General features: G+C 36.4%; 1 non-coding gene across 1 annotated transcript; it reads right to left on the reverse strand.

Annotated features, from left to right (window-relative positions):
• Positions 1 to 10,767: 10,767 nt before the first annotated feature.
• LOC141602794 (small nucleolar RNA R71) lies at positions 10,768 to 10,874 on the reverse strand. Its single transcript, XR_012524702.1, has one exon. It is a non-coding gene; the product is annotated as a small nucleolar RNA R71 (small nucleolar RNA).
• Between the last annotated feature and the right edge of the window lie 296 nt (positions 10,875 to 11,170).

Consider the following 11,170-nt stretch of genomic DNA (forward strand, 5'->3'; position numbering starts at 1 on the left):
CAAAAATGACATTTTTACTCATAAAATCACATTTAAATGCCATTATTGTAAATTATGAACAATAAAAATCCAAAAAATTAACCAAAATATCCTAAAACATTTTAGGACCAGAAATATTAACATGCATGAATTAATTTCGTGATATATCATAATAACACAAATTTTACAAGTTTTATTTGTTATTCTTATAACTCGGAAAAACTTTTAACCAATTTGCATGCAAACAACCGTGGCTCTGATACCAATTGAAGGAAATGTAGATTCATATATATACTAACATACTCATATATGTCGAAATTAATTTGTCATAAAATTAAATGCGGATTTTATGCATGCAAACAATATGAAAAATAGAGGAGAAATCATGTCCTTACATTGGTGATTTCGGTTTAATGGGCACAAGAGAGATCACCTTTCTCTCTTGTTCTTGAGCTTTCCCTTATGGAAGAACAAAGATCCAAGTATAGGATATCTCCTTAGGATTAATACCCAAAGCTTTCTCTTAATTTAATTAATATTACAAGAACTAGTATAATATTAATTAGTAGAAATTGAACCAAAAATATTTATAAACTCTTAAATATTTCGGTTTTTAGAGAGAAGAAGAGGAGGATTTTGTTCTCTCTAGAAATTGTATTTTGGATGAGTGAATGAATAAAAATATTTTACAACCTTTTGTATATTATTAGGTAAAAATATGGAAAAACCATCATAGGTTTTGTCTTCTCAAAACCGTGTAAGAGGAGGGCTTTAGGGGAGCCAACGCATGGAAAAATTGTTCTTCACAATGAACAATAGGCTTGCATGGCTAGTGACTAGTGTAATCATCATGCCTTCCACTAATTACAATCAACATATAATTAGCTTAAAAACCCTCTAATTTTCGGCCCACTTGATAATATGGATTCCATATTATTTTTGTCAATTGTCAATATGTCACATGTCATATGTGATATAAATTTGTTATGTATTTTTAACATATTTAAAATCAACGTATTAATAAAAATACGTCACATACAAAAATCGACTTAGCAATTTCATAATTACTTGTGCCAAAATATTTTACCATTTATAAATTACAACCGATTGTATTTATAACAATTCATTCAAATTTAATTGTTACATTAAACAATTATTTCATCCGAGTAATCATACAATTCAATTACTCAGACCGTATCTCATTTAATCACATTTCAACTTGATACGTAAATTTTACTTCCAAAAATCGTCCGTCAATTTTCAAGTAATTTAATTAACTCGTAACATTATACAATTAATTAAATAATCAATTAAGAGTGTTGCCCTATAGGTATGACTTAGGGGGTCAACTGATCACCACCGTCGCACGACAGTAATGTCAAACTCTAGTCAGCCAATCATTACCGATATATGTTGACCAGTTGACAGTAACAATATTACTTCCCAATTATATTCTTTATAATGAGATTTGAACATGTGATCATCATGATCAACAGTCGTGATCGCATTATTGTCGGAGGACACATATTCCAACATGAATTTCCCTGAAAGAATGATTAATTGGATCATGACTTGTGTGACTACTCCTAGTTACACCATAGCTCTTAATGGTTCTTCTTTTGGGTATTTCCCTGGCAAAAGGGGGATTAGGCAGGGGGATCCCCTATCTCCCCTCCTATTCACCATTTGTATAGATTATCTAAGTAGGGTTTTGAATGAAGTCGCTAGCAGGGTTGATTTCAATTATCACCCCCTCTGTAGACCATTAAAATTAACTCACCTCTGCTTTGCTAATGACCTGTTGATGTTCTGTAGAGGTGTTAGAACTTCCATTAAGGTGCTTCTCTGGTCTTTTGCTTCTTTCTCTTGCTCCTCTGGTTTGGAAATGAACACTGAAAAATCTGACATCTATTTTAATGGTATGGAGCAAGGTGAGATAAACTACATTTTGAGAATCTCTGGATTCAAACCTGGTGTCTTCCCTTTTAGATACCTGGGGGTACCCATTTCTTATAAAAGGATGGGTATTGGGGACTGTACTAGACTCATTGAGAAGGTGGTAACTAGAATTCGAAGTTGGGGGGCTAAGAAACTGAGTTATACAGGGAGGCTTGTCCTCATTAAAGCTGTCCTTAGTCAGTTTAACTCCTACTGGACTCGTATTTTTGTTATCCCTCTTACTGTAATTGATAGGATTGAGGGGATATGCAGAAACTACCTCTAGTCTGGCTCTGACCAGTATGGTAAAACTCCTTCTGTCAATTGGGATAATATATGCAAAGACAAGAAGCATGGTGGCCTGGGTATTGTTAACTCCAGATTATGGAACACTGCTGTGATTGGCAAATACACTAGTTGGCTGGCTATGAAGAGTGATCACCTATGGCTTAGATGGGTTTGTCATGTTTATATGAAAGGAAGGGACTGGTTTGATTATAAACCCTCTGTTAACACTAGTTGGACTTGGCGGAAAATCTGTCAAGTAAAGGACATTATGAAAGATGGTTTTGCTACTGGGACTTGGGCTTTGCTTCCAGATAAGTATCATGTGTCCAATGGGTATAAATGGCTTATGGGACAACATCAACATGTTTCATGAAATCCTCTGATATGGAATAGGACCTTGCTCCCCAGACATGCCTTTATTGGTTGGCTTATAGTCCAGGGTCGCATGATGACTAGGGATAGGCTCTTTAAGTTTGGGATCACTACTGATATGGCTTGTGCAATCTGCTCCTCACTGAATGAGAGTCATCAGCATCTGTTCTCTGACTGCACTTACAGTACACTATGCTGGGATCTTCTCAATATGTGGCTTGGCTTGTCAATTCCTAAGGCAAGAATGGTGGATTGGTTTATTACTTGGAGATGCCCCTCTTTGATGACGAAGAAGATTGTTGGGGCTGCAATTGTTGCTTTATGGTATCATATATGGCATGCCAGGAACATTGCGAGACTTGAAGCTAGAGTTTCGGCGCCTAGATACATTCTGAGGCAAGTAAAGCAAGACATACAAGGGAGGTGCCAAGAACGAAGATGGACTCTGAAGATGACTAAATTGCCATGGGAACCAGTTTACGTTTAGTATCGATTACCTGATGTATTATATTGGAAAAATGTCGTGTAGTTTGGTGATAGTGTAAAACTTAATTATCCATTTTATTAATATATTTTCACATTTTCACCAAAAAAAAAAAAAGATATACATATTCCACCAGAAGAAACCACACTCAAGCTTAATTAACAATGAGACTAGCTTATTGATGTTCTTGGCCTAAGAAGCTCTATAGACCTCAGAATTTAAGTAGTTTACCAAAATAATTGTGTCAAATCTAATCAATATAAGGCATGCCAATACGGTTAAGACTTGAATTTTGAGCTTTGTATTCATGGCTAACGAGTCAAAACAATGTACATGAACAACTATTTGAGATTCAAATGTATAAACAATCCAATTTAACATCATTGTTATCTAATTCACCAAGACTCGACCTAAAACAAAGGAAAAACATGTTTTTGTATTTTGTATTTTTTTAATTTTTATGGATTTTTGATTTTATAAATGCACACAACATAAATAGACTCCTCCACCAAACCTAAATATCATAGTGTCCTTATTGTGACGCCTATAACATAGCAATCACACAAAAATCACCAGCAACCTAAAGGACACAACTAACAAAGGCAATAGGGAAAGAACAAGAAATAATACAATAAAAGAATGGGAAGAGAATACCGGGTAAGAGCGTGAAAATTCCCCCAAACCAGCTGCAAAACGAGGAAAATAATCATCCGCGCTATTCCTATCATCGTCTGGCCATGAATTAAACCCAAAACCTTGGTGACTCAATCGAGCCCCATGCCTCTCGATCGAACCTCATTGCCCTCGATCGTGGAACATGTTGCGGTCCTCTTCCTTTCTTTATATATCGATTACCCACAATTGGGCACAATCAAAACATCTCAAAGCTCTTAATAGTCGATCATAAATCTACACATGTGCTACACAAAAGCATAAGTAGCACCAAGATATAACAGGAGCATATAAAATCAATGTTAAAGACCATCTCAGCATATCAAATTTTTGATGACAATTATAGCAAAACCGCATCAAATCTTTAGTCCAACCAAGAGAATATGGAATATCAAAACACAAAGTAGAAGTCATACGAGGTAATTTATCACTCACCACACCAGTAATCCTCATGAAATTATCGTGAACAATTACCTCTTGGTCAAGAGGTCTACCACTCCTAATGTCAGAATAGGTGGCAAAAGAATATATTACCTCTACTGTGCTAGGAGTATTCACTGACTCGTATACCTTCGCATTCCCCTTGTTGATAGGCTATATCCCATATATTTCAGCCTCTAAAGCATCCAGTTCAGCTTTCCAAATTGGAGATTCACCTGTACATGTCTCAAAAGATATCAAAGCCTCTAAAGGGTCCTTAGTAGAGGGCCCTTGTGCAGAGTATTCATCAATATCATCTTGAACATCAGAAACATCAAAATATGCATTCTGCACAGGTGTAATAAAATAAACCTCACTTGACTCAAAATTAGAATCAAATTCAACAACTGAAGGGGAAGTATCCAAAGAAAGAGTCAGCATATCGTCACATGAGTCCCATTTAACCTCAAGATCTTTGAATCGCGCATCCTCACTCTCCAGATCCCAAGACTCATCACAAAAGGGGTAATATAAGGGGTCTGTCAAGTCTTCCTCATGTGACTCACTGTCCGTAAAATCGTCATAGAGGGGTTCTATGGTCTCATCCTCTATGTTTCCCATGATATCCTTTTCATTCTTTAAAACGGTTTCTATGGTCTCATCCACACCCTCATCCATGTATAGCTGAAATGAAAAAGTGAGTTTAATGCATTCAATAACAAGCTATTCAAAGAAAGAAAGGACATCTTCAATATTCTTACCATCAAAATCACCCATACCTATGGAGTCAATGTAGGCTTGGGGTTGTCTGTTCATACCTTTTATGATGGTAAGGCATATAGTAAGCCGTGGAATTTTGACCTCGTAATTATGGGAACGAATCCAATCATTCCATCTATGCATGTAATCATGGAAGTTCTCATCTTCACCCTGTAGAAACTCGATGGAAAACATTAGAACGATCTCAAGGAACTGATGTTCCCTGTGACAAAAGACAAACTAAACAAAAACAAACAGAAAATTTGTTGCCTCCCCGACAACGGCGCCAAATTTTGATAAGGTTATTTTCAGTCGTTTGCCTTAATCAAAATAAATCCTATACTACTACTAACAGAATAGCTAGCGGTAAGTCAGGGTCGAATCCACAGGGAGGCGGTGATTATCTAGTTTGTTTGTATTTAAATCTGTCTTAAAGGTAACAAGTTATGGGGTTTTGATTGGTTTGATTTCTAACAACTAATTACAAAGTAAATAAAAGATGAATAACAATAATATTAAAGAGTCTAGTGATTCGGGTTCACTAGGTAGTCATCAAAGGGGAGGATTTAATTCATTGATTGAGCAATTTATATTGTTAAAAGTCATACCATCGGTTGATTCTAATATGTCTTTTTAGATCTAACTTAAAATGCAATCGCTATCATTAAGTCGGTCTAATTCAATTATCATGGCCTATACTAGTTTTAATCCTGTCAGTGATAATCCTAGTTTATGTGATACTAATTAATCAATTCTGATCGGTAATCAATCAACTAGATTCAAGACGATAATTAAACAACAATCAAAAGGCAATTTAACAATCAATTCATAAGTAACCCATTTTCTAACTACCTAGATCCGCTTTCATCCTAGATAAGAGATTTAGCTACGCATAATAGAAAGAATAACAATAATAGCAATAATAATGGAAGACATAATTAAAAGCATAAAAGATGAACGATGAAATAATGATTAATAATAAAGGAAAGATTAAAGAACAATACCGCAATTGCTTAGATCCGGCAATAAGAACAATAAATAAACTAAACTAAGCATTTGAGAGAGTTTTTAGAGTAGCTATATGAAACCTACGGAAAATAAAGCATCCATAACCTAGGGTACGAGTTTTGGTATTTATAATAGTACATAACCGACTTAAGGAAAATTGCGGAATAATACGGAAACTAGTTGTTCCTCGATCGAGCCTATGTGGACTCGATCGAGACACCAATTCTCAGATACCCCAACTCTCGACATTGCGAATTTAATTGTTTATGGAGGTTCCTCGATCGAGCCCAAGGTGTACTCGATCGAGGCATCATTTTCCTGCTTTGCGCGCTGAACATCAAATGGCTGCCATTTCTTTATTACTTGTCAGAAATAAGCGATTTTCATGGCGTTGGAAAAGCTAAGAGGATAAGCATTCACCTCCAGTTGTAATCACTTAAAACTATGTTGTAGAACTCGAGATATGGCTCTTTAAAGTAGGCACTAGTAGTTTCAAGCTCTTTTCTTCGTGTTTTCTTCTTAACTTCTCTTCCTTCATTCTTATGGATTCTCGTGCCATGCTTCGTGTATCCCTTCATGCCCACTCCGCGATGCCCATTTAACTTCTTTGTTCCTCAAATGCATCATTCCTGCATTAATGATAGAAAAGCGGAAGTATCGACATTCTAACATAAAAGGCATGTAAATGATTTAAACTAGCACGAAAACTGTATCAAAAGCAATTAAGGGGAGGTATAAATATGTATATAATTATGACTCATCATAAGGTTCAGTTGGCTAATGGGTACAGAAAACATCTGGTGAGGTTACATGGAGTCCCTAAGGATATTGTGTCAGATCGCGATGCGAGGTTTATTTCTCGGTTTTGGCAAGTGTTTGAAAGATTATAGATCTTAATTGGACTCTCTAATTAAAAACAAGTTATCTCATAAAATGTTGTTTTAGTGATCTATGTAACATGCATGCTAATATAAAAGCATAAAAATAAAGATTAAGGAAAAACAATTTCCTTACATTGATTTTGATGGTAATATGGGCACACTCTTAGTAATTATTTTTGATTACTAACTTCTTAGTAAAAATGGTTTTTATTATTTTTAGAGAGAGAGAGATGATTTTCACATGCATAATGTTCAAAGTATGAGAAAATGAACAAAATGAATGGAGGGAAGGAGGAGGGGAGGCCGGCTCCTATAGAGGGAGGTGGAGTGTTCTTTTTGCCTTTCTTTTTAATATCCAATAGAACATAGTTTAGAAAAGAACAAAAGTTATTTTGGGAAGAAAAATGTGTAAGTGGAATGATTGTGTTTAAAGCAACACACAATCCCCTTTACACGATTTCCATGACCCACTTACGGGTCGAAATCGGTTCTTATATTTGTCGCACAAATACGTGTAATTTTACTTTAAACATCGTTTTATGTTTAAATGCTTCCCGATTAATTTTGTCCAAAATACTCCGTAAATATACATGTACTGCTACACATATTATTTACGTACTAATATTAATCACATTAATCAATTAGTACAATTTTAGTGAATTAACAATTAATTTACTAAAACCCGTCTCAATAAATTTATTATTCAAGAGAAAATTGTTGATTACAGCCTTTTAAAAATCACTTTTTGAAAATTACAGCCTTATATAATTTTTTTTGTAAATTACATCCAAAATATTACTTTTCTTCTAAAATTGCACCAACTTGAGGATTCCGGTGAATTTTGATAACAAGGGAGACGGTATCAGATTTTTGAAGATAACGTTGACTTTGGATATAGACATAGGCTTGCTTGATTGAGCCACGTTTAAGGTCAAATCGATTCTTCGAGGATTGTATCCTCAAGTTATCTCAAATCGATTCTTCGAGTCAGCAAAGGAATATACTCTCCTGACCCATGCACTTTAAGGTCCTGACAACATAAGCTTAGGCACACACCTGAACTACGATAGGATTCTTTGATCTCGACTTTAAGGAGGGCCAAAAGGTTAGCCCTCACGTGCTCAAATTGATGGAGCTAGTCGAGACTTTGAAGATTCAAAAGGTTAAAATCCCCAAAAAGCTCATTGTAGATAGGATTCTACACTCCTTATCCAAAGTCAAAGCGTATGTTCAATTCCGAGTGAATTTTAACATGCAAGACAAGGACGTGTCTCTTGAAGAGTTGCACAAGTTACTTGTGCAAGCCGAAAGAGACATGGGGTTAAATGTTAACCCACCTAAGGATGTGCTTAACATAAGCACCAAGAGCAAGGGGAAGTTAAAAAAGAATGGGAAGAAGGGTAAGAATCAAGCTCCCACTTTCACCGAGGCTAAGACTTTTGAAGCTAGCACTTCCAAGACCAAGAAGGGTCCTCTTGACAAATGCCATTATTGTAATGGTGTTGGACATTTGATGCGACCATAATTGGCGCATATTTAGCCCCCGAATTACCATTGTTTCCATGCTTTTTAGTGCCTATTTGGGTCATTTCTTATCTTTAGTTCTTTGTTTTGCATATTCTTTGAGATTTTGATCCCTTGGTAGGAAAGGAGTAAGAATCTTGCATTTTCATGGCAAAACGAGGCTAAATTGATTGTATTCAATGACCAAGCATCAAGGAGAAACAAGACTAGAAGGCCTTTGTACATATTATAGTAGAAAAGCATTGTTGAGAAAAGGATCCTTGAGTCCCCAAGGAAATCCCCAAGGAATTCATGAAGAAAAGAAGAAGAAAAAAGCTGCTGCAGACAATCCGAACGGATTGTACACAATCCGTCCGTCCGCCCTCGCGGTCGAGCGTCCCTCTAAGGAATCCGCTCGGATTCCACCTCGCCAATCCGAGCGTCTTGACCAAGAATCCGCTCGGATTCTCCAGCCCAGATCCGGCCGTCCCGACTCCCATCCGCACGGATTTGATCAAAGACGTTTTCGTTCTTCAAGCCACGATAAGAGAAGCCCTTCTCTCGGACAATACCGGAGTCTCCTTGCTCAACTTAAAAAGTGTAATTACTAGTTTAGCCCTTAGTTAACCCTAATGCATCCTCCCTAATTTTCACTATAAATACCCCATTAGTCTAAATTAGAGGAGCATGTTCTTCTTATCAATAATTAGTGTAGTTAATATCAATCAAATCTCTCTTCAATATTGTAATCAAATATTAATCAAGTTCTAATTCAAGTTTTAGTTCTTTAATCTCTCTCTTGTTCTTCCTTTATTTTGGGTAATTAGAAGATTATTGGGTTTATTGGGAGATTGACAACCTTCCATCAATCATCAAGTTCTTCTATTATTCTTTGCATCTTTATTATTGGAATCATTAGTAGGTATAATCTCTTAATCCCTTTTTTAATTATTGCTAATTACTTTCATTTATTCATCATGTTTCATTATGTTAGTATGATTGACAACCTTTCTAGCATGATCAATATGATAATGAGTGAGTAGTCTCTTAGCTAGGGTTTAATGGGTGATTAGGGAAACCAACATGGGGAATGATTCATGCTTAAATTAATATGCTTTCATATCTTATTTGCTTGCTTGTTTTGATCTTAATACATGCACATGTTATATTTGATGAAATGCTAAGCCTATGAATCCTTGCATTTACTATCATCTTCTATCCTTTCAACTTGACTTGTAAGACATAAACCAACTCGAGTCTTGTTAGACCATGCATGTGTTGAGTAGGAAAGATTAAGTCGACTTGTAGGTGTTGTACAATCTAATCGATTCGGCTCCGGGACCCAAACTTTCCTAGGATTGTAAGATATAACCCAACTCAATCCATGACAACAATAATTGCTTGCTTATAATTTGAGAACATGTTTGTATGATCATATCCCATGAATCCCCTATGAGCCCATGACACCCTAGTGCCTTTAATCAATTGTTTACACCCCTTATTTTATTCATCTTGCTAGTTTACTTTCATTGTTATTTTAGTTTAGTAACCTTCTACGTCAACCAAATTTGTGACACCCCTAGACACTACTAGTTACAATAGAATTCTCATTTCAATACCCGTCCCTTGGGATCCGACCTTTACTTGCCTCTTTGCTAATTGTAGAGTTGCTCGTGGAGTATAAATTGTGTTTTGTATCGACCATTGACCAACGACCACATATGCTTAATTGTGAACACCAAATGGCTCCGATCAAAAATGGCGCGTTGCGGGGACGGTGTTTAATTGATTTAAGATTTTTTTTATTGTTTTTAGTTGTGTCTTTTTCACCTTGGGGAAGTAAAACTCCTCTAGGTTTGTTCTAATTGTTTTCGAGTTGTTTGATATTTTGCATGTCTAGAAGGTTACAAAGAAATTTGTTACCTTTTGACCTTGAAATCGAAAGAACCTTGACGAATAATAGAAGACTTGTTAGGAGGAATTTGGGAGGTGTTGGTGAAGTTGTTCAACCCACTAGTGAGTTTGTCAATCCTTTCGCAATAGAAGGAGAAGAGAACCCATTAAACAATACCCCACAAAATCCACCTACAATGCCTAAATTCTCGTCACACTCTATACCCACCGAGGAGGATCTACCAAATGGTACTCCTACCCCACAACATCTCACCGGAAACTTTATTGCCAAGTCCGCCTTCATCCAACTAGTTGAGAGGAGCCAATTCGGGGGATTGCCTAGTGAGGACCCTCATTCTCATATGGAAACCTTTTGCGATTATTGTGAAGCTATCTCTCAAAACGGGCGTGACTCAAGACCAAATAAGATGGGTCTTATTTCCTTTTTCGTTAATCGGCACCGCAAAGCAATGGTTGAAGGGCCTTGATAAGGCCACCCTTGGAATAGATTCTTGGAAGAAGCTAGCTCTAGCTTTCTACAAAAAATTCTACCCACCGGAAAAGACTAACATGCTAAGAGCTCAAATTACGGGTTTTAAGCAAAGGGATGAAGAATCTTTGTATGAAGCTTGGGAGCGGTTCAAAGGTATTTGTCGCTCATGTCCTCACCATGGACTTAGCGAATGGTTTTTAGTGCAACAATTTTGGAATGGTTTATATGAAGATTCAAGGAACATTCTCAATATGGGATCAAATGGAATGTTCACCGAAGTTGATGACAATCAAACATGGAACAAGATTGAGGAAATGGCGGTCCATAATTCACAATATAGTAGGCCTCGCAAGGCTACTAGAGGAGGAAAGTATGAAGTGGACACCGTGACTCAATTAGGTGCTCAACTTAGTGCTCACATTGACACAATCAACTTGAAGTTTGAACAAGCTATGGCTAGGCTTGAGGAAAAATCAAAAA

This window comes from Silene latifolia, chromosome 9 (genome assembly GCF_048544455.1).
Source record: "Silene latifolia isolate original U9 population chromosome 9, ASM4854445v1, whole genome shotgun sequence".
In the NCBI taxonomy this organism is placed as follows: Eukaryota; Viridiplantae; Streptophyta; class Magnoliopsida; order Caryophyllales; family Caryophyllaceae; genus Silene; species Silene latifolia.